The sequence below is a fragment of the Macaca nemestrina genome, chromosome 3 (assembly GCF_043159975.1).
Source record: "Macaca nemestrina isolate mMacNem1 chromosome 3, mMacNem.hap1, whole genome shotgun sequence".
NCBI classification, from domain to species: domain Eukaryota; kingdom Metazoa; phylum Chordata; class Mammalia; order Primates; family Cercopithecidae; genus Macaca; species Macaca nemestrina.
The window spans coordinates 164,776,893-164,796,408 of record NC_092127.1 but is presented as its reverse complement, the minus strand read 5'-3'; the positions used below and the strand labels follow the sequence as shown (position 1 = coordinate 164,796,408).

The window sequence follows — 19,516 nt, the reverse complement described above, 5'->3', positions numbered from 1 at the left end:
TGATTGCTGGGCCTCCCTGCAGGACCTCTAACTCCAGTCAGGGTCTCAGGGAGAGAACTCTGATCTCTCTGGGCCTGAACCCCTGCATGGGGTGGGGTGCGGTGGCCACAGTCTCTGCAGACCAGCAGACTTAATCTTTCCTCCTGCTAGCTCTGAGGAATCTGTGCAGCCCAGACAAGTGGGTTTCCCCACAGTGCAGCACACCTCCTCCACCAAGGGACGGCAAAATTGCCTCGTTAAATGGCTTCTGCTTCCCAAGCCACCAAACTGGCTGAGACCCCCACAACAGGGTGTATCAGACATCCTGTACAGGAGTATTCCTACTGATAACAGGTTGGTGCCACTCAAGGTCAGAGATCCCCGGGGAAGGAGCAGGCACCCATCTTTGCCATTCTCCATCCTCCTAGAGTGACATCTCCAGGTATGGGAGTGAACCAGATGAATAGGGCCTGAGTGAATCCCCAGCAAACCACAGCAGATCTACAGAAGAGGGACCTCGCTATGGAAAGAAAAAACAAACAAACAGAAAGCAACAACAATGGTGTCAACAAAAGAAAGTCCCCACAAAAACCTCATCCAAGAGTCAGCAGCCTCAAAGATCAAAACTAGACAAGCTCAAGAAGATGAGAAAGAATCAACGAAAAAACAATGAAAACCCAAAAGACCAGAGTGTCTCTTCTCCAGATGATTGTAACACCTCTCCAGCAAGGAAACAGAACTGGAAGGAGGATGAGGTGGATGAATTGAAAGGAGTTGGCTTCAAAAGATGGGTGATAACAAACTTTGCTGCGGTAAAGGAGCATGTTCTAACCCAATGCAAATAAGCTAAGAACCTTGGTAAAAGGTTAGGGGAACTGCTAACTAGAATAACCAGCTTAGAGAGGAACATAAATAAGCTAATGGAGCTGAAAAATGCATCATGAAATATTTGTGTTGCATACACAAGTATCAATCCCATTAGTGATTCTATACCCAAAGGAGTATAAATCATTGTATTATAAAGACTCATGCACATATATGTTTATTGCAGCACTATTCACAATAGCAAAGACATGGAAGCAACTCAAATGTCCGTCAATGATAGACTGGTTAAACAAAATATGGTACATATACACAATGGAATACTACAAAGCCACAAAAGGGATGAGATCATGTCCTTTGCAGGGACATGGATGGAGCTGGAAGCCATTATTTTCAGCAAACTAACACAGAAAAAAAAAACCAAATGTTCTCACTCATAAGTGGGAAATGAAAAATGAGAACACAGGTACCCAAGGAGGGGAACAACACACACTGGGGCCTGTTGGGGGTGGGACAAGGGGAGGGAGAGTATCAGGATAAATAACTAATGCATGCAGGGCTTAAAACCTAGGTAATGCTTCGAAAGGTACAGCAAACAACTATGGCACACATATACCTATGTATACCTATGTAACAAACCTGTAAGTTTCGCACATGTATCAGGAAGCTAACGTAAAAAAAATTAAAAAAAAATGTGTATATATGTGTGTGTGTGTGTGTGCGCGCGCGCGCACGCGCACGTGTGTGTGTATGTGTGTGTGTATATATATATACACACTCATCCTCTTGCCCATGGTCCTGGTCTGAGAATCATACAAAAGAAAAGTTAGCTTATAAAGTTAGCTTATAAGGAACAAAGCGGCCGGGCGCGGTGGCTCAAGCCTGTAATCCCAGCACTTTGGGAGGCCGAGACGGGCGGATCACGAGGTCAGGAGATCGAGGCCATCCTGGCTGACACGGTGAAACCCCGTCTCTACTAAAAAAATACAAAAAAAAAACTAGCCGGGCGAGGTGGCAGGCGCCTGTAGTCCCAGCTACTCGGGAGGCTGAGGCAGGAGAATGGCGTAAACCCGGGAGGCGGAGCTTGCAGTGAGCTGAGATCCGGCCACTGCACTCCAGCCTGGGCGGCAGAGCGAGACTCCGTCTCAAAAAAAAAAAAAAGGAATAAAGCAATGTTGATTCATGAAAAGCTAAATAGTGATTGACAAGCAATATCAAACCTATATAGACAGGGTCAAGTTGAGTGAAAAATTCAAGAGAGAGAATTATGACTTGCAGGGCTTACTTGTAGATGTGTAGATTTCAGAAAAGTCATAAACACTGAGAAATTCATATAAATAAAAACAAAAGTGTTACAGCTGTGTAGAAATCTGGGAAATATATATAGAATGGATTGACAAATCCAATGTGTGCCTTTGAGACCAGCTGTTCTTTTTAATATTGCTTACTAGGAAGACTGTAGTTACCATTCTTGGACTGATAATATGTAATAGTTTTCTGCAGACTGTGTCTCTTAATTGACTACTTTACTTTGAAAATAAAAATAATACGAAGTTTAATATTTAATATCATCCTATTTTTTATTTATATTTTTATTGGAAATATTATCATGTTTTCCATATTTTCCTAATGTTCTGCAATAACTATATATGACTTTTAATCAGAAAAAATACATGCTATTAAAATTAGCTAATATATAGTTATGTTTAAACTTGCTAGATGAAGCAAATAGTGAAAATGACAACATTAAAATAATTTTCTTCTTTGGGTAATTTTTAAAAATGGCTCATGCAAAGTGAAGTTAATTTAGTGATTGTCCATGTTTTATGTTGTAAATATTTTCATATGTGAGCTTGAATATATATATATATATATATATGTAGTGGAAACGGTTCTTATGTTCTCTATCTGTATTCAGTGAAACATTATGAGACTACTCGTAAACTTTCAAGAAGCTATGGAATAAAAAACAACTAAATAAACAACTGAGTCACTGAACAAATGAATAAATAATGTATCCCAATTTGAACATGTGGCTTGAAAACAATTTTGTCATGTACAGGTAGTACAGAATGAAATGTTCCGAACAACTGAATGAATTTAGGGTATCCTTGTGACTGATCTCAAATATTCTGAAGTGAGAAATGCCCTCACGATTGACTTTCTGCAAAAGCCATCTCCATAAAGCCATCACGCTTGACTTACATCTTAAAGTTTAGAAAAAATGCTGCCTCCTCTGGTGTGCTACACAGCTTTTAGTGTACTTTATAGTATTTAGATGTAATTGACAATGTCGTTAAATTAGACACATATCTCCACAGAGTTTTAGAGGCCCGAAGTGTTTTTACAGAGTATTTAATCCAAGTCCCTTCATCTATTGGATCATAGGGAAGTGGCATAAACACTAAAAATATTTCCCCAGTTCACACAGTAAGTCAGCATTGACTCCAGACTATCCATGCCCACTCCTCATTCCCTATATAGCAGTGAGACTGCTTTTCTTAACACACAGATACACAGTTACAGGAAAAATAGACATATCCTATTACTTTATATTTCATCCACTCCCACCCTCACTTTCTTTTGTAGTCGTGAGTCGTAACTAAAATTGAGATACATCACAGAAATAAAATGTAATGAAAAAAGTCTAACAAAGGCTATTAATACTGAGATCTGCAGAACTCTTAACATACTACAAACTCATCCTAATCTCTGCTCTGTGATGCTTGACCACACTCTAGCATGACTTCTAGCAGCATTCAGCTGTGTGACCCTCAGATGACCACCTTTAAAATATCTGCCTGAGAATGTTCAGTGTTGGCAGGAAAATGTACCGTTTGCTCCAGCTAAAACCTGGTGATAGGCAGATATCTCCCTCAATTCCCTATTAGGGCAATTACTTTATAAATCTGTCAATTATCAAACCTTTCTCTGCGTTTTTCTTTTTTTTTTCCTTTTGACAGCACTGCATTGTCGCCCAGGCCAGAGTGAAGTGCAGTGGCACAATCATTGCTCACTGTAACCTCAAACTCCTTGCCTCAAGCGGTCCTCCTGCCTCAGTTTCCTGAGTATCTGGAACTCCAGGAGCAGGCCACCAGGCTCGGCTAATTTTTTGTAAAGACAGGATCTGGCTTTGTGCCCAGGCTGTTGTCAAGCTATCCTTCCACCTCCTTCCCATATGCTGTGATTACTGCCATGAGCCACCAAACCTGACCCTCTGTGTTTTGAGATGCAAATCTACCAACCAAAACTGTTTTCTCAAAGACCTGAGAGCCACCTCTGAAATGGTAATAGTTAGGGAACTGACTCTCTCAATATAGTTCCTGGGCCTGGTGAAAGTATAAAGGCCTACCATTTGTGGGCAGCTAACTTCAACTTGTTATAAGGACAGATTTTTGTTTCTCCTCCCAATAAGCAAATCCATGTGGCCTGGTCACATGGACCTGACAGCCCTTCCCACCAATCAATGCCTTTCCTTTAGCACACCCAAGCCTGTAAAATGTTTCCTGCCTTTGTTTGCTGGAATCTAAGTTCAGTTCATACTTGACTCTTTTCCTTACTGCAATAATGTTACTGAGTTAAATCTGTCCTTATTGCTTTAATTTGTGTCTGACATTATGTTTTCTTGATAATATGTTGCTGGATGCATAACTGAGTAAGCCTATCTCATTTAACTAGCCAGGGAGAGTACCAGGGCCTACACTGCAATATGATAACATGTACATGAAATCATTGGCTTACCTTCAATGCCTTTATTGCATACTGCATTTTGATATTAAATATTTTAAACATGTACATCAATTGCTGAATGGCTTCAGTGTAGGTTGAGAACTGTACTGTGAATGCTGGAGATAAGACTGACTCCACACTCTGTCCAAACAGTTTTACTGAGAAAAATCACTGCTCCCTAACCTTGAGGCAGGCCAAGTACAGGCTGTTTTCAAAGGCCAGATGGATTAAATGTGTAAAATCTTTGTTACAAATCATAGGGAGTCCAGGGAACTGTATCTAACTAGAGTGGAGAAATCTTGCAAGAACATTTGAATTCACAATAAAAAGAAATGTTAATATCCAAGTTAATTTTGAACCTCAGATGGCTATATTTTTACCTACCGTTTAAGATAATAATTTTATTGTATGCATGAAAAAATATTAACTATTTGGGGTTATTTTGCATTTAGGTCTATTAAATGCTGAGATATATATTTTGTATGTTTATAGAAAACTGTTTCTCTTTTATTTATTTAATTTTATTTTTCAAGACAGAGCCTCTCTTTGGTTGCCCAGGTTGGACTGCAGTGGTGCGATCTCAGCTCACCGCAGCCTTCACCTCCTGAGCTCAGATGATTCTCCTACCACAGCCTCCTGAGTAGCTGGGACCACAGGTGTGCACCAGTATGCTCAGCTAGTGTTTTGTATTTTTAATAAATACGGGGTTTTGCCATGTTGCCCAGGCTGGTGTCAAACTCCTGGATTCAAGCAATCCACCTTCCTCGGCCTCCCACAGTGCTGGGATTACAGGCGTGAGCCACTCCTCCTGGCCCTGTTTCTCTTTTAAGTAAAGATTAAATTGACTTATTTATAAGAAAACTATTTTGTATCTAGTATATTTATAAATGTAGTTTCTAATAAATGCTATATTTGTAGAAATAATTTGTTACTTTCTTTACTTATATTAAACATATTTCATCTTTTAAAAATTATTTCTCTGGGTTTTCAGAGACACATGAAAGTTATGAACATATCAGATACTGAAAATAAGAGGATTTGGTACAATTTGAGAGTTTTAAATATGTCAAATATAAAGCCCAACAACATTTTTTTCTGAAAGTATACTCTCATGTATGTAATTCTTTTAACTAATATAAAAATGAAAACATTTTAAACAATAATTTAGCTTTCAGTTTCTTTAGTTTTGTTGGGAATTACTACTAGGAGATGTATTTTTCTAATGGGAACAAGAAATTATGAGGTTTGCCTACATTAATTTTTATTTTTGTTTGACAGGAACAGGTGTTGGACTTTAAGTTTGCACCAGGAAACCAAGTGTTAGTAGAAAAACTGTGCCAAGATTTAAGAGCGAACATGTGAACCTAACACAGCAAGAAGTCAATGACAAACTTAAACAACTTGATAATTTCTCTACAGAAAGGCTGAGATATAAACTTGGCTTTGTTACTTATAGTAAGCACTATCCTCAGAATAGCTAGGGGTACTGGGACTTATGGTAACTTCACACAACTAATGAAAAGTACTTCTTGAGTACCTATAATATTTAAGGCCCTGAGTATTTTACAACACCTAAAATGGTGCTACTAAAGGAGTTAAAATATTTAGACATGAGTAGAATGAAGGATCATGTGGGAGCAATTTTTTTTTTTTACTTTAATTTGTAAGTTTATTTATTTTCTTTCTCCCATATCAAACATTCAGAAATGTTGACAAAAATACTGGAAAAGTACTAGAGCTTTGGTGAACAGGATGAGAAGCTGCTCATTCTTAGCAGAAGCTGTAGAAATGGTATATTTTAAATCATTTTTAATGACAGTGTATAGACACAAAAGTTTTTGACTTTGATGAAAACATACTAAGGAAAAGGGGTTCAAGATTTATACCACGTAACAAGCAGACAGGTGCACGGAAGATTCTATTTGCATCTTCAGATGCCAAATTTCACTGCTGGATCTTATTCTTAGCCTTCATCCTTCTGAAAGATTATTGTGGCTACCATTTGCACATTACTTATATTGAGTACTTGAAAAATAGATAATATTTACTTGCTATAAATCTGTTAGATGTTTTAGAAAAAAGAAAGCAAAACTGAAGAGAGGAGGACTTTATTTGATAAATAGCAGACTGATACTCATGTGGCAAATGCCTTCTTAGGTCAGTATACACCTATCCCACTGCACTCTCTATTGCACAGATAAGTTCATTTGTGGCTGTTAATGAGGAAGGATGCTTTTATGTGAGTAGCTATAGAACCCTTACACAGAAACCACGCATAAGGAAGGAAAATACTGGCTCTTAAAAGGCATATGTTGCTAGTATAATTCATATTTAGATTATCCAAAAAATATTGGAGTGCTACAAAGTTGTGGTAAATGATGTTATCTAAACTGAAAAATCCATCATACCTCTATAGATACCTATATTTGGAAGAGTGGAGTTTGAAGACAAAGACAGTAATTTTGTGAGTTTAAGAAGAAAAGGCTTTGAGGATATTTAAACAGTAAAAATAGCAGTTAACCTTGAAGAGGCTCTTTCATGAATAACTTGCCTCAAGAAAAGGATCTAGGCCCCTGGAAAGAAGTACACTGGAAGAATACAATTATTATATGAAATTGAAATGCATACTTCGTGTGATTGAGCTGAATGAAGGTGGCTTACACCATTTATGTGGCACTGTAAGACTCAAACCAGAGGCAAAAGTTGAAAGGCCGTTTATTCAATTCACAATCAAATTAAAAGGTACAGAACCAATGTTCCCTAAAAGCAACCACCTGAATTAATCTTTAACAATTTGAAATCAAGGGATGTTTTTTACACAGACAGTATACATTTAATGACTAAATTGGAACATACACAGTTGACTGTTAATTTCTATTGAATACTCTTCATAGTATTTTCTAGTTTATATTGAGTCAAAAAACCAAGAAACCAATGCCATAAATGAAAAGATGCAGAGAAACAAAGCCATTATTTCATCAGTAGGAGTGCAAAACGTAGAACAAATGAAACAACTTCTAATGGAATGAACTATTGATATAATTAAGGTATTATAGAAGCTCACCGAATCAAGCTATGAATAAATCAATTATTTTAATTCACCAGCCTGCAGTTTGTACCATATGATGTTTCTCTCTCTCTTCCTTTTTCTTTTTCTTTTTGAATAATAATATGTTCTAATAATCAGTAAAAATATCAGAGAAAAAAATAAAACCTTTAAGGTGATATAGTATTTTATAACAAATAATACCACATTAATTTGATAAAGTAATATCAAACATGACTTTAGGCCTATACTGTTGATAAAATGGTGTGAAATATGACTTTAAACTTGCCCTATTCATTACTATAACCTATAGTCAGTCAAATATGGCTATTGAACCCTTGAAATGGTTTAGTCCAAATTAACATGTGCTCTAAGTATAAAATATGCACAGAATATCAAAGGAAAATGTGAACTATTTCATTTCATTGACAATTTTTATATTGATTACATATTGAAAGGATAATATTTTGACTATATTGGGCTAAATAAATATATTGTAAGGTCAATTATTACCTATTACTTTTTCCATCCCTAAATATGCCTAGTAGAAAATTTAAAATTATATATGCAATCACTTATTTCTACTAGACATCATTGTTTTATAGTGCTAGGATATTAGTTAAGATGTTAAAAGAAATGAAGAAGTTTTATGTTCCAGAATTTGATCCAATATGATGTATGAAAATCTTACTACTTATGGCAAAACATGGTCAATTGTTTTTATAAGAAATTATCTTCAAGTTTTCTAAAACAAAACATGCTTGTAATATTATATTTTAAAACTCATGTGGCTATTTTAATACAATAGTTGATACAACTAAAATTAGGCATGAGAGATTTGATTTTTGGCATTTGTAATTAAAATAATGCAGAATTTTATTGAAATATTGATGACTTCAAAATGTTTGAAGGAGGTTCATTCAATTACTGGACTTGTTGGTTCTTTTGCTTTTTCTCCTCCACTAAGCTTGTCTTTACCCTCACTTCAGCTACTTACTATTAGTTGTAGCCCACACTTTTTCCTACAGTAATTTCAATTTCCTCCCTCATCATCTGCTTAAAACATTCAACTCTCCACCTCCTTCTATCATTCTAGTTTTTTCCCTCCAGAACCCCAATTGTAACAGTCATTCAACACATCAGAAACTAGAATTATGACTCTTATAACTCTTTTATAGGTACCAGCCTCATTTCTTCCCACTGTACACAACTGAAAGTTCATGATCAGTCATTAAAATCACTTTGTTTCATATGTCTTCTGATATCTTGCTCCTTACTTGTCTAAACCCTAATCCCTTTAAAAGTTAACTCTCTGCCTACTGCTGCTGAACATGGCTGGAGAAAGACACACGTCCACGATATGGGTCTCATTTTAAACTAAAGATCATTTATTTGAAGAAGGTCTTTGATGTTGCTCAGAAATGAGATTATACTTCCCTTTACTCTTTCAATTATTATCTTCCTCCATGTATCCAATAACTCCTCCTTCGTCCCAAGTCCCTGTTAGTGACCTTCTTTACAGTTGCAGTGTATGAAGAATGCAAAGTGTTCCTGAAGACTCCACTACCACAATCCTTTGTTTTGAAAGCAGTATTATCTAGAGCTTTTGTGACACAGACCCAGAGAACAGAGACCATCAATCTTCAACACATTGTATCTCAAGGTATTGTTAAAATAGTTGTCAAATGGCAAATGCTTATTTTTATTTTTTTAGAGACAGAGTCTCACTCTGTCACCCAGGCAGGAGTGCAGTGATACGATCATACCTCGCTGCAGCCTTGAAGGCAAATGAATGAATAAAATATAATGTATCAGTGGGATTTTCCCCCATTATTCCACCAAATAACTTTCTTTTGTATTGATTTGCAAAATAGTACATTACTAATTTCTATTTGATTTTGGTTTCAAGAATGGCTTATTTCCTTCAAGAATCTTTTATTTTTAGTCACAAATAGACAAATAATTTGCCACTAATGGAAAGTAATCAATAATTTAGTTTAACATTTTGGAAAACAATAATATATGACACTTGAATTACTATTTATATCATTTTTAATTAAAAATATTTTACCCAAGTGTTTTATTTAATTTGTTATATTGACCACTTTCTCAAAATGACCTCAAATTTATGAATTTTATGAACTTGTTTTTTCCCTTTTGAGAGATCGTCTTTTGAAAGAAACATTTTATTTACATATTTTCAAATTTGTTTTTGTTTACCAAAAGAAACGTTTTTTTAATGTAACCTTTATTAACTCGATTTTCACACTGCCCCTTACATTAATTGCCAAATATAACTTCTTTTTTGTCACGTTTCATAATAAGCTTCATAAATTACAAGTCAATTGTAGTTACTTGAGTTACTCAATGTAAGAATTTTCAGAGACATTAAAAATTATCTTTTTCATTTCTCTGATTCCCATTATAATACATTTAAGAAAGTATTACAGATTTTACTGTATTTTTTGCAAGATGGTCACTGGTTTCAAAGGTGGTTTAAAAGCACATACTTTTAGATAGGGAACATAACTGTGATATAATTTTGTTCACCATGTCATAAAATGTCACAAAATACATGTGAAAGCTGCTGCCTAGGAATTCCAAAGCTTTGCCCATTAACTTGTACAAGCAATGCTGTGTTTACTTTGTTTGTTTGTTTGTTTTTTAAACGGAGTATCACTCTGTCACCCAGGCTGGAGTGCAGTGACACCATCTGGGCTCACTGCAACCTCCACCTCCTGTGTCCCAGCAATTCTCCTGCCTCAGCCTCTTGAGTAGCTGGGACTACAGGCACAGGCCACCATGCCTGGCTAACTTTTGTATTTTTGGTAGAGACAAGGTTTCACTATATTGGTCAGGCTGGTCTCGAACACCTGACCTCAGGCGATCCACCTGCCTCAGCCTCCCAAAGTGCTGGAATTACAAGCGTGAGCCACCACACCTGGCAATGCTGGGCTTTATATCCCATAAACTTAATCTAAACAGTTTATTGTAACAAAAATCTTCATTAGTCAAGATTTTTTAAAAAGTACCTAAATAGCTACATTTTACATGCCTAAGAAACAAAAGGAGTTAGCATATTGTTTAATTCAATCTAATTCAACTAGTTATTGAAAGGTTCCATGTGAAAGTTAGTAGACTGAGTGTTGACAGTAAAGGATAGCACCCTTATCACTCTGGTTCCTGCTCTCAAGTGTCTTATAACTCGGTTTGGCCTGGAAGAAAGACATATTTAAAATTATTCTGTGACTCAAAAATTCAAATACACTGGTTCTATTTGATAAAGGTAAATGATTTCCCTTTAAATTCTTCAATAAATGCCTTAAGACTATTTATACATTCAATTTTTATAGTGACTCTTAAATTCATGTGATGTGCTAGAAAGAAAAATAACCTTTGAATGATGCAGGCCTAAGTTTAAATCAGTTTCTACAACTTAATGATGTCTGGCTCTGGGCAAAACTTTACCCTCTTTCTTGTTTTGGTTTCTTAATTTCTGAAGTGTAAATAAATATCACCCTTTCAGAGTAGCTATAAGGATTATACGTAAGGTTTACAGGTGCCTGCACAGTGCTTGAAAGTCATTTAGCACTCAAAATATGGTAACTATTTCTCTAGTATAATGTCTAAGTAGTAACAGATGCAGATGTTATTAAGATTATCAGAGACACTGGAAGAAGTTAACATTTAAAAGATAATAAAAAAGAAGAGAAACATATTTCTTCTCAAACCTAATCAAATTCCACCAACTAACTATTCAACATTTGAGTGTTTGAGACACTTAGTGTAACAACAACAAAAAAATAGGAGATTGAAAATAGAAAAAAAAAAATTTCCTCTAGAGATTCTCAATAACAGAATACTATTTAAAGAAGTGAAAATACATCCATAGATTATCACGGAATTGTAAAAGTAAGAATGATTTCATTAGTTACATAATACAAATCTCTTGTTGTATAGCTGAGAAAACCAAGGTCAAGACAACTCGGATTAATTCCTGTAGTCAACATAGTGAATGAGTTGAAGACTGTAAGTTTTCTTTCCCTCTGCCAAGACCTCTTACAAGAGCAAGAGCCACTTCCACTTGGAAAAACATATACTCAACCACAGAGATTTACACCATACACAGAAATGAAGAAAGAGAAAACATGCTAAAAAATAAATTGTTAAAGTAAGAAGCTTCAAAATAATTTACAGGTAAAACATTAATAAACTTTATATTTCTTTATGTATCTTTACTACTCTTTTCAAACAGAATTTACATAATATCATTCTAATCACATGATTAAGACCATTTAATTTCTAAGAAGTTATTTATTTTTTCTTTACTCATTTATCAACGTGGTATTTTTCAGACTATTTGGTAACTACCATTACTTATGCTTACCATATATTCAATGAACCATCATTCACTACTGAAAAATTATCCAAATTGCCAGTGATAATCAGTCTCTTTGTGGTAATCTTAAACCAACTGATTTGTTTTACACGTACCATATTTGTAACTAGGGCACACGTGGAAACCCGGGACACTTTTGTTAATTAGGTGTGATTTATAAATGTGATATTGAATATCTGTTATATCTTATTTGGAATTTATAAATTTATGATTGTGATATTCAGAACTTATAAATGTGATATTGAATATCTGTTATACCTTGATTGTATGTTAATAAGTCATGTTCATATTCATATGCAATTCAAGTTTGATTTCTTATTTTTTCATTTCTTTGAGATTAATATCCAGCATTGTGAATACAGCTAATAGTTGAGTATTGTACATATACATTTTATTCAGAGAAAATTTCAAATGTTTTATTCACAAAATTGTTAAATATTTGAGGTGAGGAATATGTAATAAATTTAATTTCACCATTCCACATTATGATAAAAAATCATAACACCACTTTTTACCCTATAAGCATATTGCACCTATAATTTGTCAATATAAAAATAACATTTAAGTTTCAAAATTTTAAAAAATCCCTTTTTAGGTACCACATTTATTTACAATTAATGTAACAATAGAACAGTAATACATTGCCTTAGTCTATTTGGGCTTCTATAACAACATACCACAGACAGGGTGGTTTATAAACAACAAACACTTTTTTTTTTTCTTACAGTTCTTGAAGCTGGGAAGTTCATAATCAAATCTGGCAAACTCAATATCTGCTGAGCGCTCATTTTCTAGTTCAGAGATGATGTCTTTTCACTGGCTCTGTCCTCACATGACAAAGGGACAAAGGCTCATTCAGAGGCCTCTTTTATAAGATCATTTGTCCTATTCATGAATGTTCCCATCATGACCTAATCACTGACGAAGAGCCCCACCTCCTAATACTATCACATTGGGTGTTAGGTTTCAATATAAAAATTTTAGAGACACATTCAGTCAAGATCACACATCAATTCAATTCTGCTTGTTAGAAAAGATTTTTTAAAAGAATGAGTTTGTGTGTGTGTGTGTGTGCATTTGTTATAGAAACTTTTAAATCTAATAACTTGAGTTTATTAAAAGAACCAAAACTAACATCTCATAGAAGAAAAAAAGTTTTCTTTATTAATTCTATCAAAAAACGAAGATATAACAGGAGGTGAGATATCTGCCCTCCAGAGATGATGAACATTTTTCAGGTGACAAAAATCATTTGGTTATCAAATTTATGCTAACATCCAAATTGCCTGGCATTATAATTGTATATTATTCTGACTTTAAGATACACATTTTTAAATGGTTTCATGGATTAAATAATATTCAGCAAAATAATAGCCTAAAGATATTACATTTCTGCCAGGTTCCATTGAAGTTCGTAAACCTACTACTGCTACACAAACACAACAGGCACATGCACACATACTCTTTAACCTCCAAAATATCACACAACAATTTTTTGTAGTTGAACTTAATAGGCTCCTTAATTTTCAAGAAAATATGTTACATTACCTCAATTGATTTTTTGATATTTAAGAATTTTCCTCTATTGGTTTTTGCTATGAGAAGTCAAATAGTGTCACTGTACTCCAGGCTATTTCCAGGAAATAGAGCCTCAAAATACTCAAATCATAATGTAAAGTTATAATGGATAAGTAATGTACATAAAGGATTGACTGAGAGATATGTTTTATATATATATATATATATATTTCTGTACTTGTCTAATATTTATTGGAAGATCTAAGTGGTCCACCACAGGATTATACTATTGATTGGGTTATTATTTCTATCTTCTCCAAATCTGAATCATTTAAAACACATTTTTTAGTAGGAGTTACCCTCTTTCTAATACAGTGCCACTAAAATAAAAGTAAAAAATGCATTCATTTCAGCATTGTTAATCAAGATATTGCTCTCTCTATCTCTACACACACACACACACACACACACACACACATATGCATATACACCTATACAGAAAGTTTTCCTAAAAAGTCAGTATTATAAAAAGAATTCTCTTCCTGAAATCCTGATAGGTATTAAATGTTTAGTACTGTCAACATACTTTATTTTTTGCATTTTGCTGAAGTGGTCAGTAAGCTCATATTCAGACTATTTTTCATCACAAAAGAGACATATTGTGCAGTACCAGGTAGTATGTGCTTCTTTTGAATCTCTCTTGATTCTGATAATTTATAATTAATTAATCAATTAATTATTTCAGTTTACATCATATTTTTATCCAAAATAATTATATTTAGATGCTTATGATTTTTGTAAGTTATATTTATTCTTGCTTGGCTCAGAGAAAAAAGAATTTAATAAATACAAAATGTAAATCAAATGGTTTGATCAAAAACATGCTTACTCAATTAGTTTCTGTAGCACGTACTTTAAGACTACAATCATCATATATTTTATTTCCTCCAGTCTGTATATATCCACTGATAATTTTGACAAAATTATTAAGAATAATCAAGTGTTTGAATATTAATCAAATGCTCCTTTTCAAGGAAAATGCCTCTGACATATTAGACTTTCAATTTATTTCTTGCCTGTACACTGGAGATTTACATGGATTTACTCAAATCCGTGGTGAATTTATTGAAACTAGAAACTGCCTTATTCTTCATTATACCTCCTGTGCCATATATGATGCTTTGCACAAATACGTGTTTTAAATTATTTGTTGGGTGTGGTACAGGATGGAGGAAGGGAAGTGCTGGGAAGAGAAGGGCAAAGACCCCGGCTAGGGCTCCACTCTCGGACACTCCTCTTTTTACGCCCCAATGTTGCGTTTTCCAAGATCACTCTAGCCCTCCATGCCTCCCTTTCTGTGCCCATAGAAACCTGAGACCTTAAGTGGTCACAGACACAAGTGGCTGGGTGTCAAGAAGAAAATGGGAGCACACCAGCAGACACCAGAGACACCAGCCGACCAGCAACGGCAGAAGGACACAGACCCCAGGGGAATTCAGCCAGGGACAGTTGGAGAAGAGTCCGATTCCTGGGCGGCGGGACTCCGGGACAAGATCACCTTCCCACTCCATCCTCCGCTTCTGGCTCCCCAACCATGTCGCTGAGAGCCACCTCCACCATTCAATAAACCTTGCATTCAACCTTCCAGCCCACGTGGGATCTGATTCTTCCGGTACTCTGGGCAAGAACTCAGGCTGTCACACTGGCGCCCCTGTCGTTGCGATGAGGCAGAGAGTCCATTGGGCTAACACAAGTTATCTGCAGACGCATAGCTGAAAGAGCACACTGTAACACACGCCCTCCTGGGCTTTGGAAGTTGTAAACGCTCACCCCTAGAGGCTGCCAAGTGCGGTCACAGTCCAAAAATGCTTCCCACGAAATAATATGCTGTATTGTCAAAATTGTATGCTAAAACTAAATTTTAGTTAATTTTAGGATGGCAGTGAAAGAGAATTTCTGGGATATTTGAACACATTATAAAAGTAACAAAAACACTTTAATGGCATATTTATTTAAGCTATAAAATCGTCATTTAGATATTTACTCCAGAAAGACATTCATGACATATCAAGTGTTTGAGTATACAGCATTTTTAGCAATAAATTTACTTTTTAATATATATATATATAGTACTATAGTGACTTTTACTCAGCTGATGTTATCAACTCAGTTAATGTTCTAAAATTAGCTTTCTCGGTTTTGTGTCAATATAATCAAAATGATCAAAATAAAAAAAATGAAAATTATGTTTCTTAAAATGGCCAAAACCTAAAAGTAGTGAAAATTATATTGCAAAAAGTATTATAAAACTATGCTAATCTCTTTATCTCAGTTCTGTTAAAATTACCCCGTCTTTCTTTAATTTATATACTATGAAATTTGAGAGTTAATGAAAAATTATAAATCATATGATACATTAGTGAACACATTATGAATATCTCATTCTCGACTCAGAAAAATAGATGGAGTTCCAAACATTATGAAACAATTATAGAATTTTCAACAAACATAAAATAACCTTAAGTGACATTGTTGAAATAGCAATCATCTTAGCAAAAACACAGGCAGCATTTTCAAAGAGCATGAAGGTATAACATACAAATAAAAAAAAAAAGATACAATAATCACTGATATAATAAACAAGAAAATTTCATTCTCACCATAAATTCATAATTCTTAAGGTAATAGATTTTTGAAGACTGTGTACATTGGGCAGTATTATTAGTTGCTCCTGTCTTCAAAAAATAAAATAAAATAAATTGGTGTTTATCTACAGTTTGCTCTGAAATGCCAGAATCTCAATTCTCAATAGACTTGAAAAGAGACAAAATACTTGAGGGATGAGGGCCAAGAGCAAATAACACATTGTTTTTATTCTGTAAGAGCTAAAATAAACTCAATCTGAAACCCAGAAGACACTTCACAAAGGACATCTGAGAAGGGTAAAATGTAGCTTCCTAATGAATAGATTCATGGACCATGTTTTTGTAAATCGCAATATTTATTGAAAGTTCAAAATACCTTGAGTCATAGATTTGGTTTCCCAAAACTAATTACTATTCAATATTTTTTGCTTCCTGCCATGTGATTTTTTTCATTAGATATACCATAAATTCTAAGGTTATTATTAGGATTATCAGATACCTGGAGAGATGAAGTGCAAGAAGACCTATGGCATAAAACAAGGGTGGCCAATCTTTTGGCTTCCGTGGACCATACTGGAAGCAGTAGAATTCACTTGGGCCACACATAAAATACACTAACACTAATGATAGCTGACGAGCTACCAAAAAAAAAAAAAAATTGCAAAAAAGTCCCATAATGTTTTAAGAAAGTTTACGAGTTTGTGTGAGCTGCATTCACAGTCATCCTGGGCTGCATGTGTCCCATGGGCTGTGGGTTGGATGAGCTTGTGTAACAGACAGTAAGTGTAAAGAAGAGATATGTCATAAAGAGGTAAGATGTTTGCTTTCTCTTCAAAGATAAACAGAAGGAAAAAAATAAACTGCCACTGTAATATAAAGCTCTCTGTAAGTAGGCAAATTTCATAAATAAAAACATGAAAATAAAACAAAGCATATGCATGAAATTTAAATCTACCATGTCAAAAGATAGAACAAAATAAGTCCAGCATAGGGAAATATTTAAATATACTTTGATATCAAAATATTTAAATCATGTTTGTAAAGATTAACTGAAAGGCTTGAAAGACTAATTTTTAGCTAGTTCATTACTATAAATATTCTCAAACTATTTTTTAAATGACAGAACTGCTAATTGTAAAGATATGATTTTATTTGTGTAGACTGACATATTAAATAATGTTGACCATGTGTTTAGTATAAGTTTTAACATTATGTATGCATAATATAGTTTCATAAATTTTAGTGAGACTAATTTGTTGGAAGCATCCTTAGTTTGAATCTGAAGACCTATGATTAGCATCTGTTTGTCAATGAGCTATGTGGTCAAATTACTTAAACTATCCATTGTAATGATATTATCTTCTTAGCTATACTACAAATATAGCATCAAATAGGACAATATATCAGGGCACACTCTGTAAATGTTTTTATACAAACGCTATATATAGTTTTATGGAGGTAGAGAATATACATATATATATATGGAATTTAAAAGATTGGTTTGTTACAGACACTATATAAATAGAACTTGATGGTTGACTAGATTAGAGCGAGGAGAGAAGAAGATGAAAAGAATATTAGTAGATTTATTCCAAGAAGTAAAATAAGCATCTATAGTTAATATATTTGCTCAGTCATTCCTGACTACTAAATGTAATATAATCCAAGTTCAAAATTATATAACAAACTAATTAGACTGCCATTTTTATCAATATGGTGGGAAAATTGCCATGGTCTGGAAAGCTGGTCATAATTGGAGATTTTTAGAAAGTAGTTTCTTAGAATGAAAATAATAATGATAATGTAGCCTTCCCTATTCAGAATAAAGAGTGATTTTGGGATCACAGTGAATCCTGTAGCATGTTTGACTTGCTTACTCTTTCTCAATTCAAACTGGCAACTTCCTACAAATGTTTTTGAGTTACCTTTATTTTTTCTCCAATACTGTTGGTTTCATTGAATAAAACATAGCTTAAAAAAAAAACCAGAATTATGAATAACTCTTTTGTGCCACAGGACCAATTTGAATGGCCAAGCCAATGCCTAAATTGGAAAAGTGGCAATATACAGCAAATAGAAGACAAAATGCTACATGATTAAACAAAGGAAAAAGTCTCGTAAGATTTGCTTGGTAGCCATGAGTACTTTTGCTTCCAAAACTGTGAACTATCATGACAGTGAAGAAGGAAGCTCTGGAAAGTGGAGCAGAATAGAGGATTGAGGGTTGGATGAGTGCTCAGAGAAGTAAGGCTTCAATTGATTGTCCTTTAAGCATGTACTACTGTTTTTAAAACAATATTGTAGAGTAAGCAAAGAGGTGATTATGAAATCTTAAAATAGGTTAGTATATATTATAGAATCATGGCTATAAAAACGTACAAATATATGAAAATAATTGCAAAGTTAGAACTTCATCCCTAATTACGAAAAAAATCTGTAAAATTAGAATTTCCTGTTTAATAAGCCTAACATAAAAATAAAACACATCTTGAAGATTACATATATGTATATATGTAGTCATACATATATACAAAATGGAGAATATTATGCTTTTAAAGTACTGAATTTATGAACATCAATAATAAGATAACTGTTATTTGAAAGAAATTTTTAGAAATTAAATAAGTAATTATTATATCTGTGTTTATCAATTCATCACTTTAAGACTGCAATTTGCTCTGATAAAAGACTGCGGTTTAACAATCAATATTTCCCTGAATAAGTGAGCCGAGATCGTGCCACTGCACTCCAGCCTGGGCGACACAGCAAGACTCCATCTCAAATATATATATATGTGTGTGTGTGTGTGTGTGTGTGTGTGTGTGTGTATATATTTCCCAGAATATAATATGTAAGAATAGGCAAAATATATTTTGTTAATAAATAGTAATAGAGATAAAAACAAAATCATCAAACAAGCGAAAGAAATGTTTTTATGGGAAATATAAAAGAAAATATTTTGGGACAGTCCATCTGACAGATAAAAGCAGGGCTGTCACTGGATAATCAAAATCAACTTATTTATAATTGAATAAAACAACTTTATTTTATAGCAATTATATAGGTTATTTTCCCATTTTGAACCAATGAATAAATCAGATAATTTATTGGTGGTTTGCTTCACTTTTCTTGAACAGGCAAAATATATGCAAATGCAAAGCCACTGTGTAAAACAGCAGAGAAAATTATATCCCTGATTAAATATTTTCGTACGTATTTAGTAGCAAAATATTATTCTTATAAGCATTAATTTAGGGGCAGAATGTATATTTTATGCCATAAGAAATAAAATGATAATAATGTTCAATACTAAGAATTTTCTAGTGTTTCCATTGTGGAGAATTCTCCACTGTGGAAAAAGAGTATGTGTAAATAAAC

At 34.1% G+C, this 19,516-nt stretch overlaps 1 long non-coding RNA gene across 1 annotated transcript; it reads left to right on the top strand.

Annotated features, from left to right (window-relative positions):
• Positions 1-8,775: 8,775 nt before the first annotated feature.
• On the top strand, positions 8,776-15,311 carry LOC139362219 (uncharacterized). The gene is made up of 3 exons (XR_011620620.1): positions 8,776-9,239; positions 11,537-11,773; positions 14,861-15,311. It is a non-coding gene; the product is annotated as an uncharacterized lncRNA (long non-coding RNA).
• Positions 15,312-19,516: the final 4,205 nt, after the last annotated feature.